Source organism: Phoxinus phoxinus (genome assembly GCF_949152265.1).
Source record: "Phoxinus phoxinus genome assembly, chromosome: 22".
Classification (NCBI taxonomy): domain Eukaryota; kingdom Metazoa; phylum Chordata; class Actinopteri; order Cypriniformes; family Leuciscidae; genus Phoxinus; species Phoxinus phoxinus.
The window spans coordinates 20,986,441-20,997,264 of NC_136897.1; positions in this window are offsets into that span (position 1 = coordinate 20,986,441).

The window sequence follows — 10,824 nt, forward strand, 5'->3', positions numbered from 1 at the left end:
TGTCCCCTGCAGCCTAGTTGTCTAAACACTGACATTTAAGACTTTTGGGATTTTGACGACCAGAGTTTAATTCCCGGGTAATCGTTTTCTTTTTTTTTTTTTTTTTCATACTTTTGGGATTTTGACGACAGGTCCCGGGTCATCGTTTTTTTTTTTTTTTTTTTTTTTTTTCATACTTTCCTATCATGGTTAAAAGACAAAAGATATTCTTTAAACTGATGGCAGTTAAGCTCCATCCACAAAAAAAATGAATCAGCCTTTTTTTAAGCCACTTCATCAAAACCTCTCATAATGAGGGTGGGGGAACGGATTCCGACAGCTGGTTTTTTGCCGTCGGATTCTGTTCCCCCCCCTCTCATTTTTCTTAGCAGTGAGGTTCAAATACTCAACAAACTTTTGTTTTCTAGTTGTCCCCTATAGCCTAGTGGTCTAAGCACTGACATTTAACACTTTTGGGATTTTGACGACCAGAGGTCAAGTCCCGGGTCATCGTTTTTTTTTTTTTTTTTTTTTTTTTTTCATACTTTCCTATCATGGTTAAAAGGCAAAAGATATTCTTTAAACTGATGGCAGTTAAGCTCCATCCACAAAAAAATTGAGTTCAAGTCCCGGGTCATGTTTTTTTGTTTGTTTGTTTTTTCATACTTTTGGGATTTTGACGACAGGTCCCGGGTCATCGTTTTTTTTTTTTTTTTTTTTTTTTCATACCTTCCTATCATGGTTAAAAGGCAAAATATATTCTTTAAACTGATGGCAGTTAAGCTCCATCCACAAAAAAATTGAGTTCAAGTCCCGGGTCATGTTTTTTTGTTTGTTTGTTTTTTCATACTTTTGGGATTTTGACGACAGGTCCCGGGTCATCGTTTTTTTTTTTGTTTTTTTTTGTTTTCATACCTTCCTATCATGGTTAAAAGGCCAAATATATTCTTTAAACTGATGGCAGTTAAGCTCCATCCACAAAAAAATTGAGTTCAAGTCCCGGGTCATGTTTTTTTGTTTGTTTGTTTTTTCATACTTTTGGGATTTTGACGACAGGTCCCGGGTCATCGTTTTTTTTTTTTTTTTTTTTTTTTTCATACTTTCCTATCATGGTTAAAAGGCAAAAGATATTCTTTAAACTGATGGCAGTTAAGCTCCATCCACAAAAAAATTGAGTTCAAGTCCCGGGTCATGTTTTTTTGTTTGTTTGTTTTTTCATACTTTTGGGATTTTGACGACAGGTCCCGGGTCATCGTTTTTTTTTTTTTAGTTTTTTTTTTTCATACTTTCCTATCATGGTTAAAAGGCAAAAGATATTCTTTAAACTGATGGCAGTTAAGCTCCATCCACAAAAAAATTGAGTTCAAGTCCCGGGTCATGTTTTTTTGTTTGTTTGTTTTTTCATACTTTTGGGATTTTGACGACAGGTCCCGGGTCATCGTTTTTTTTTTTTTTTTTTTTTTTCATACCTTCCTATCATGGTTAAAAGGCAAAAGATATTCTTTAAACTGATGGCAGTTAAGCTCCATCCACAAAAAAATTGAGTTCAAGTCCCGGGTCATGTTTTTTTGTTTGTTTGTTTTTTCATACTTTTGGGATTTTGACGACAGGTCCCGGGTCATCGTTTTTTTTTTTTTTTTTTTTTCATACTTTCCTATCATGGTTAAAAGGCAAAAGATATTCTTTAAACTGATGGCAGTTAAGCTCCATCCACAAAAAAATTGAGTTCAAGTCCCGGGTCATGTTTTTTTGTTTGTTTGTTTTTTCATACTTTTGGGATTTTGACGACAGGTCCCGGGTCATCGTTTTTTTTTTTTTTTTTTTTTTCATACTTTCCTATCATGGTTAAAAGGCAAAAGATATTCTTTAAACTGATGGCAGTTAAGCTCCATCCACAAAAAAATTGAGTTCAAGTCCCGGGTCATGTTTTTTTGTTTGTTTGTTTTTTCATACTTTTGGGATTTTGACGACAGGTCCCGGGTCATCGTTTTTTTTCATTAGTTTTTTTTTCATTCTTTCCTATCATGGTTAAAAGGCAAAAGATATTCTTTAAACTGATGGCAGTTAAGCTCCATCCACAAAAAAAATTAGTTCAAGTCCCGGGTCATGTTTTTTTGTTTGTTTGTTTTTTCATAGTTTTGGGATTTTGACGACAGGTCCCGGGTCAACGTTTTTTTTTTTTTTTAGTTTTTTTTTTCATACTTTCCTATCATGGTTAAAAGGCAAAAGATATTCTTTAAACTGATGGCAGTTAAGCTCCATCCACAAAAAAATTGAGTTCAAGTCCCGGGTCATGTTTTTTTGTTTGTTTGTTTTTTCATACTTTTGGGATTTTGACGACAGGTCCCGGGTCATCGTTTTTTTTTTTTTAGTTTTTTTTTCATACTTTCCTATCATGGTTAAAAGGCAAAAGATATTCTTTAAACTGATGGCAGTTAAGCTCCATCCACAAAAAAATTGAGTTCAAGTCCCGGGTCATTTTTTTTTGTTTGTTTGTTTTTTCATACTTTTGGGATTTTGACGACAGGTCCCGGGTCATCGTTTTTTTTTTTTTTTTTTTTTTTTCATACTTTCCTATCATGGTTAAAAGGCAAAAGATATTCTTTAAACTGATGGCAGTTAAGCTCCATCCACAAAAAAATTTAGTTCAAGTCCCGGGTCATGTTTTTTTGTTTGTTTGTTTTTTCATACTTTTGGGATTTTGACGACAGGTCCCGGGTCATCGTTTTTTTTTTCGTTTTTTTTTTCATACCTTCCTATCATGGTTAAAAGGCCAAATATATTCTTTAAACTGATGGCAGTTAAGCTCCATCCACAAAAAAATTGAGTTCAAGTCCCGGGTCATGTTTTTTTGTTTGTTTGTTTTTTCATACTTTTGGTATTTTGACGACAGGTCCCGGGTCATCGTTTTTTTTTTTTTTTTTTTTTTTCATATTTTCCTATCATGGTTAAAAGGCAAAAGATATTCTTTAAACTGATGGCAGTTAAGCTCCATCCACAAAAAAATTGAGTTCAAGTCCCGGGTCATGTTTTTTTGTTTGTTTGTTTTTTCATACTTTTGGGATTTTGACGACAGGTCCCGGGTCAACGTTTTTTTTTTTTTTTTTTTTTTTTTTCATACTTTCCTATCATGGTTAAAAGGCAAAAGATATTCTTTAAACTGATGGCAGTTAAGCTCCATCCACAAAAAAATTGAGTTCAAGTCCCGGGTCATGTTTTTTTGTTTGTTTGTTTTTTCATACTTTTGGGATTTTGACGACAGGTCCCGGGTCAACGTTTTTTTTTTTTTAGTTTTTTTTTCATACTTTCCTATCATGGTTAAAAGGCAAAAGATATTCTTTAAACTGATGGCAGTTAAGCTCCATCCACAAAAAAATTGAGTTCAAGTCCCGGGTCATGTTTTTTTGTTTGTTTGTTTTTTCATACTTTTGGGATTTTGACGACAGGTCCCGGGTCAACGTTTTTTTTTTTTTTAGTTTTTTTTTTCATACTTTCCTATCATGGTTAAAAGGCAAAAGATATTCTTTAAACTGATGGCAGTTAAGCTCCATCCACAAAAAAATTGAGTTCAAGTCCCGGGTCATGTTTTTTTGTTTGTTTGTTTTTTCATACTTTTGGGATTTTGACGACAGGTCCCGCGGGTCATCGTTTTTTTTTTTTAGTTTTTTTTTCATACTTTCCTATCATGGTTAAAAGGCAAAAGATATTCTTTAAACTGATGGCAGTTAAGCTCCATCCACAAAAAAATTGAGTTCAAGTCCCGGGTCATGTTTTTTTGTTTGTTTGTTTTTTCATACTTTTGGGATTTTGACGACAGGTCCCGGGTCAACGTTTTTTTTTTTTTTAGTTTTTTTTTTCATACTTTCCTATCATGGTTAAAAGGCAAAAGATATTCTTTAAACTGATGGCAGTTAAGCTCCATCCACAAAAAAATTGAGTTCAAGTCCCGGGTCATGTTTTTTTGTTTGTTTGTTTTTTCATACTTTTGGGATTTTGACGACAGGTCCCGCGGGTCATCGTTTTTTTTTTTTAGTTTTTTTTTCATACTTTCCTATCATGGTTAAAAGGCAAAAGATATTCTTTAAACTGATGGCAGTTAAGCTCCATCCACAAAAAAATTGAGTTCAAGTCCCGGGTCATGTTTTTTTGTTTGTTTGTTTTTTCATACTTTTGGGATTTTGACGACAGGTCCCGGGTCATCGTTTTTTTTTTTTTTTTTTTTTTTTTCATACTTTCCTATCATGGTTAAAAGGCAAAAGATATTCTTTAAACTGATGGCAGTTAAGCTCCATCCACAAAAAAATTGAGTTCAAGTCCCGGGTCATGTTTTTTTGTTTGTTTGTTTTTTCATACTTTTGGGATTTTGACGACAGGTCCCGGGTCATCGTTTTTTTTTTTTTAGTTTTTTTTTCATACTTTCCTATCATGGTTAAAAGGCAAAAGATATTCTTTAAACTGATGGCAGTTAAGCTCCATCCACAAAAAAAATGAGTTCAAGTCCCGGGTCATGTTTTTTTGTTTGTTTGTTTTTTCATACTTTTGGGATTTTGACGACAGGTCCCGGGTCAACGTTTTTTTTTTTTTTAGTTTTTTTTTCATACTTTCCTATCATGGTTAAAAGGCAAAAGATATTCTTTAAACTGATGGCAGTTAAGCTCCATCCACAAAAAAATTGAGTTCAAGTCCCGGGTCATGTTTTTTTGTTTGTTTGTTTTTTCATACTTTTGGGATTTTGACGACAGGTCCCGCGGGTCATCGTTTTTTTTTTTTAGTTTTTTTTTCATACTTTCCTATCATGGTTAAAAGGCAAAAGATATTCTTTAAACTGATGGCAGTTAAGCTCCATCCACAAAAAAATTGAGTTTCAAGTCCCGGGTCATGTTTTTTTGTTTGTTTGTTTTTTCATACTTTTGGGATTTTGACGACAGGTCCCGGGTCAACGTTTTTTTTTTTTTTTTTTTTTTTCATACTTTCCTATCATGGTTAAAAGGCAAAAGATATTCTTTAAACTGATGGCAGTTAAGCTCCATCCACAAAACAATTTAGTTCAAGTCCCGGGTCATGTTTTTTTGTTTGTTTGTTTTTTCATACTTTTGGGATTTTGACGACAGGTCCCGGGTCATCGTTTTTTTTTTTTTAGTTTTTTTTTCATACTTTCCTATCATGGTTAAAAGGCAAAATATATTCTTTAAACTGATGGCAGTTAAGCTCCATCCACAAAAAAATTGAGTTCAAGTCCCGGGTCATGTTTTTTTGTTTGTTTGTTTTTTCATACTTTTGGGATTTTGACGACAGGTCCCGGGTCAACGTTTTTTTTTTTTTAGTTTTTTTTTCATACTTTCCTATCATGGTTAAAAGGCAAAAGATATTCTTTAAACTGATGGCAGTTAAGCTCCATCCACAAAAAAATTGAGTTCAAGTCCCGGGTCATGTTTTTTTGTTTGTTTGTTTTTTCATACTTTTGGGATTTTGACGACAGGTCCCGGGTCATCGTTTTTTTTTTTCATTTTTTTTTTTCATACCTTCCTATCATGGTTAAAAGGCAAAATATATTCTTTAAACTGATGGCAGTTAAGCTCCATCCACAAAAAAATTGAGTTCAAGTCCCGGGTCATGTTTTTTTGTTTGTTTGTTTTTTCATACTTTTGGGATTTTGACGACAGGTCCCGGGTCAACGTTTTTTTTTTTTTTTTTTTTTTTTTCATACTTTCCTATCATGGTTAAAAGGCAAAAGATATTCTTTAAACTGATGGCAGTTAAGCTCCATCCACAAAAAAAATGAGTTCAAGTCCCGGGTCATGTTTTTTTGTTTGTTTGTTTTTTCATAGTTTTGGGATTTTGACGACAGGTCCCGGGTCATCGTTTTTTTTTTTTTTTTGGTTTTTTTTCATACTTTCCTATCATGGTTAAAAGGCAAAAGGGTCCGTGTATCATCCGATCATTTCATTTCCTATTTGGAATGGAATAACGAGAAATGAAAAAACAGCTCGTTTATTCGTTATTTTGTTTAGTTTAAAAAACGAAAAATTCGATTTTGGCTCGATTTTTTATTTTTCGTTTGTGGTTTACAAATCGGTTTATGGGTTCGATATTTCGTCCGCGCATGTGGGCGGCGCTAAAACGCCCCTTTCATCTGATTGGTCAAACCGCTCCGCCTTCAGGACGAGCTTTTCTTTCTGTCGGCAGAATAAGAGTCAGTACGAGTGCGGCACTAACATTATTGCACTTTAATCAAATAATGTCTGAAACCACCACTCACTTTTAAGTTACTATGCACAATATTTGAAGCAGAAGTATGTTCCAGCGACCCCATTAATGTGAGCTACAGTAGGCTATGACAGATTATTTTAGCATGATGTATTTCTCATTGATAAATAGTGCAAATAGCCTAGTTCCGTCTCTTTGGATAAAAGGGAAGTAGAATAAAAATCAATAATAGGCTGAACTGTAGGCTACTATTATATGTAACACCATTATAGTGTGTAACATTTACCATTCTCGTCTTTTATTTACATCAAAAGGCAGGTGACACATGTAGCCTAAATAATTTTGAAAAATTGAATAGAAATAAAGTTTATATTTATGAATGTAAGCATGTGTAGCCTACTCAGTTCACATGAAAATAAAGAGAAAGAAAAGAGAGAAGCTAAAATCAGTGAACGTTAATACTGTCAAAATTAGCAGGGTTTGGGATTGATTAAAATCATGTCGGTTGAAGAGCACAGCACCTTTAAAATGTTATTAGTTTTATTATAAAACTAATACGATTTTATTACATTCTGAATTGGTCGATGTTTCTCTGAGTTGACTTGAGAAAGCCATGCAGCATATTTTAAACATTATCATTATTTATTATGAGAAATTGACTTCACTTTAATGCTTCACCAAACTCAGCTCAGACCTCCAGACTGGTCTGACTCGCTTATATCATTTATAACTGGTCAGACATACTTTCCCAAAAAATCCATTGACTTGCATTATCAATGAAGGCCGTAATGGTTAATGCTCTCCACTAGAGGGGGCGACAGGATAATATGTCTTTTCTACTCTCTTTTCCTGTTTGCATCAGTTTAAATGACAAATAAATGCATGAATTTCATTCATAAATAGGCCATATCTGTGTATGCGAAGAAGCTTTATACTTCAAGCTGTACAACTAATTAAAACTTGAACCCTACTTCAAAGTTTGCCACTCTTTGACGTGACAAACTTTGCAAAGTTTGATGTTGTTATTCACACTGGTTTTTGCGTTTAAATTTGTCCATCTGGAACTTTTATTTGTCATGAGCTCTATATTTTAAGATATACTAGAAAAAATATGATTCAATAACACAAGCTCTGTTTTTACTCAGCAAATTTGTTTTCCTTTTAAGTAGGCTATATGGCTTGCCATGTTCTGTTTAGGCTATTGTAGTTTGTAATACTTGTTATATGTGCCTAAATTTATATAGGCCTAACACATTTAAACTTCTGTCTGTCTGTCTGTCTGTCCATCTGTCCGTCTGTCTGTCCGGACATTTATGCACAAATATTTATGCACAAATATTTATGCACAAATAATCTGAAATAACAGTTTAAAAAAGGTGGTCTGCTATATTTCTCAAAGGAAGCGGTCGTTGGCATTATACGAGGACATTCTGAATATTATAGCCTATAAAATTAGCTGTCTTAAAAATGCGGATTGATCATTGCAGTTATTCCAGACGCCTCCTGGTGCTATTCGTAGCCTATTGAAATGGTATAATCACGGATTATGAACAGATGTTTTACACAACAAGGATATTATCCCATTGGGTTGTTGGGTTTTCATGTTTTATGGGAACCATGATGATTTTATTACTGTACAAACTGCGTTATCCCTGACGTAGCTAACAGTTATAGATCTACGGACATCTAATGTTAAGGACATGGTAGCCTACAATTCAGCCTATAGGCCTATGTTGATTTTTATTTCCACTTCCCTTTTATCCAAAGAGACGGAACTAGGGTATTTGCACTGTATTTATCAATGAGAAATACATCATGCTAAAATAATCTGTCATAGCCTACTGTAGCTCACATTAATGGGGTCGCTGGAACATACTTCTGCTTCAAATATTGTGCATAGTAACTTAAAAGTGAGTGGTGGTTTCAGACATTATTTGATTAAAGTGCAATAATGTTAGTGCCGCACTCGTACTGACTCTTATTCTGCCGACAGAAAGAAAAGCTCGTCCTGAAGGCGGAGCGGTTTGACCAATCAGATGAAAGGGGCGTTTCAGCGCCGCCCACATGCGCGGACGAAATATCGAACCCATAAACCGATTTGTAAACCACAAACGAAAAATGAAAAATCGAGCCAAAATCTAATTTTTCGTTTTTTTAAATAAACAAAAAAACGAATAAACGAGCTGTTTTTTCATTTCTCGTTATTCCATTCCAAATAGGAAATGAAATGATCGGATGATACACGGACCCAAAAGATATTCTTTAAACTGATGGCAGTTAAGCTCCATCCACAAAAAAATTGAGTTCAAGTCCCGGGTCATGTTTTTTTGTTTGTTTGTTTTTTCATACTTTTGGGATTTTTGACGACAGGTCCCGGGTCATCGTTTTTTTTTTTTTTTTTTTTTTTTCATACTTTCCTATCATGGTTAAAAGGCAAAAGATATTCTTTAAACTGATGGCAGTTAAGCTCCATCCACAAAAAAATTGAGTTCAAGTCCCGGGTCATGTTTTTTTGTTTGTTTGTTTTTTCATACTTTTGGGATTTTGACGACATGGTCATCGTTTTTTTTTTTTTTTTTTTTTTTTTCATACTTTCCTATCATGGTTAAAAGGCAAAAGATATTCTTTAAACTGATGGCAGTTAAGCTCCATCCACAAAAAAATTGAGTTCAAGTCCCGGGTCATGTTTTTTTGTTTGTTTGTTTTTTCATACTTTTGGGATTTTGACGACAGGTCCCGGGTCATCGTTTTTTTTTTTTTTTTTTTTTTTTCATACCTTCCTATCATGGTTAAAAGGCAAAAGATATTCTTTAAACTGATGGCAGTTAAGCTCCATCCACAAAAAAATTGAGTTCAAGTCCCGGGTCATGTTTTTTTGTTTGTTTGTTTTTTCATACTTTTGGGATTTTGACGACAGGTCCCGGGTCATCGTTTTTTTTTTTTTTTTTTTTTCATACTTTCCTATCATGGTTAAAAGGCAAAAGATATTCTTTAAACTGATGGCAGTTAAGCTCCATCCACAAAAAAATTGAGTTCAAGTCCCGGGTCATGTTTTTTTGTTTGTTTGTTTTTTCATACTTTTGGGATTTTGACGACAGGTCCCGGGTCATCGTTTTTTTTTTTTTTTTTTTTTTCATACTTTCCTATCATGGTTAAAAGGCAAAAGATATTCTTTAAACTGATGGCAGTTAAGCTCCATCCACAAAAAAATTGAGTTCAAGTCCCGGGTCATGTTTTTTTGTTTGTTTGTTTTTTCATACTTTTGGGATTTTGACGACAGGTCCCGGGTCATCGTTTTTTTTCATTAGTTTTTTTTTCATTCTTTCCTATCATGGTTAAAAGGCAAAAGATATTCTTTAAACTGATGGCAGTTAAGCTCCATCCACAAAAAAAATTAGTTCAAGTCCCGGGTCATGTTTTTTTGTTTGTTTGTTTTTTCATAGTTTTGGGATTTTGACGACAGGTCCCGGGTCATCGGTTTTTTTTTTTTTTTTTTTTTTTTCATACTTTCCTATCATGGTTAAAAGGCAAAAGATATTCTTTAAACTGATGGCAGTTAAGCTCCATCCACAAAAAAATTGAGTTCAAGTCCCGGGTCATGTTTTTTTGTTTGTTTGTTTTTTCATACTTTTGGGATTTTGACGACAGGTCCCGGGTCAACGTTTTTTTTTTTTTTCTAGTTTTTTTTTTCATACTTTCCTATCATGGTTAAAAGGCAAAAGATATTCTTTAAACTGATGGCAGTTAAGCTCCATCCACAAAAAAATTGAGTTCAAGTCCCGGGTCATGTTTTTTTGTTTGTTTGTTTTTTCATACTTTTGGGATTTTGACGACAGGTCCCGGGTCATCGTTTTTTTTTTTTTAGTTTTTTTTTCATACTTTCCTATCATGGTTAAAAGGCAAAAGATATTCTTTAAACTGATGGCAGTTAAGCTCCATCCACAAAAAAATTGAGTTCAAGTCCCGGGTCATTTTTTTTTGTTTGTTTGTTTTTTCATACTTTTGGGATTTTGACGACAGGTCCCGGGTCATCGTTTTTTTGTTTTTGTTTTTTTTTTCATACTTTCCTATCATGGTTAAAAGGCAAAAGATATTCTTTAAACTGATGGCAGTTAAGCTCCATCCACAAAAAAATTGAGTTCAAGTCCCGGGTCATGTTTTTTTGTTTGTTTGTTTTTTCATACTTTTGGGATTTTGACGACAGGTCCCGGGTCATCGTTTTTTTTTTTCGTTTTTTTTTTCATACCTTCCTATCATGGTTAAAAGGCCAAATATATTCTTTAAACTGATGGCAGTTAAGCTCCATCCACAAAAAAATTGAGTTCAAGTCCCGGGTCATGTTTTTTTGTTTGTTTGTTTTTTCATACTTTTGGTATTTTGACGACAGGTCCCGGGTCATCGTTTTTTTTTTTTTTTTTTTTTTTCATATTTTCCTATCATGGTTAAAAGGCAAAAGATATTCTTTAAACTGATGGCAGTTAAGCTCCATCCACAAAAAAATTGAGTTCAAGTCCCGGGTCATGTTTTTTTGTTTGTTTGTTTTTTCATACTTTTGGGATTTTGACGACAGGTCCCGGGTCATCGTTTTTTTTTTTTTTTTTTTTTTTTCATACTTTCCTATCATGGTTAAAAGGCAAA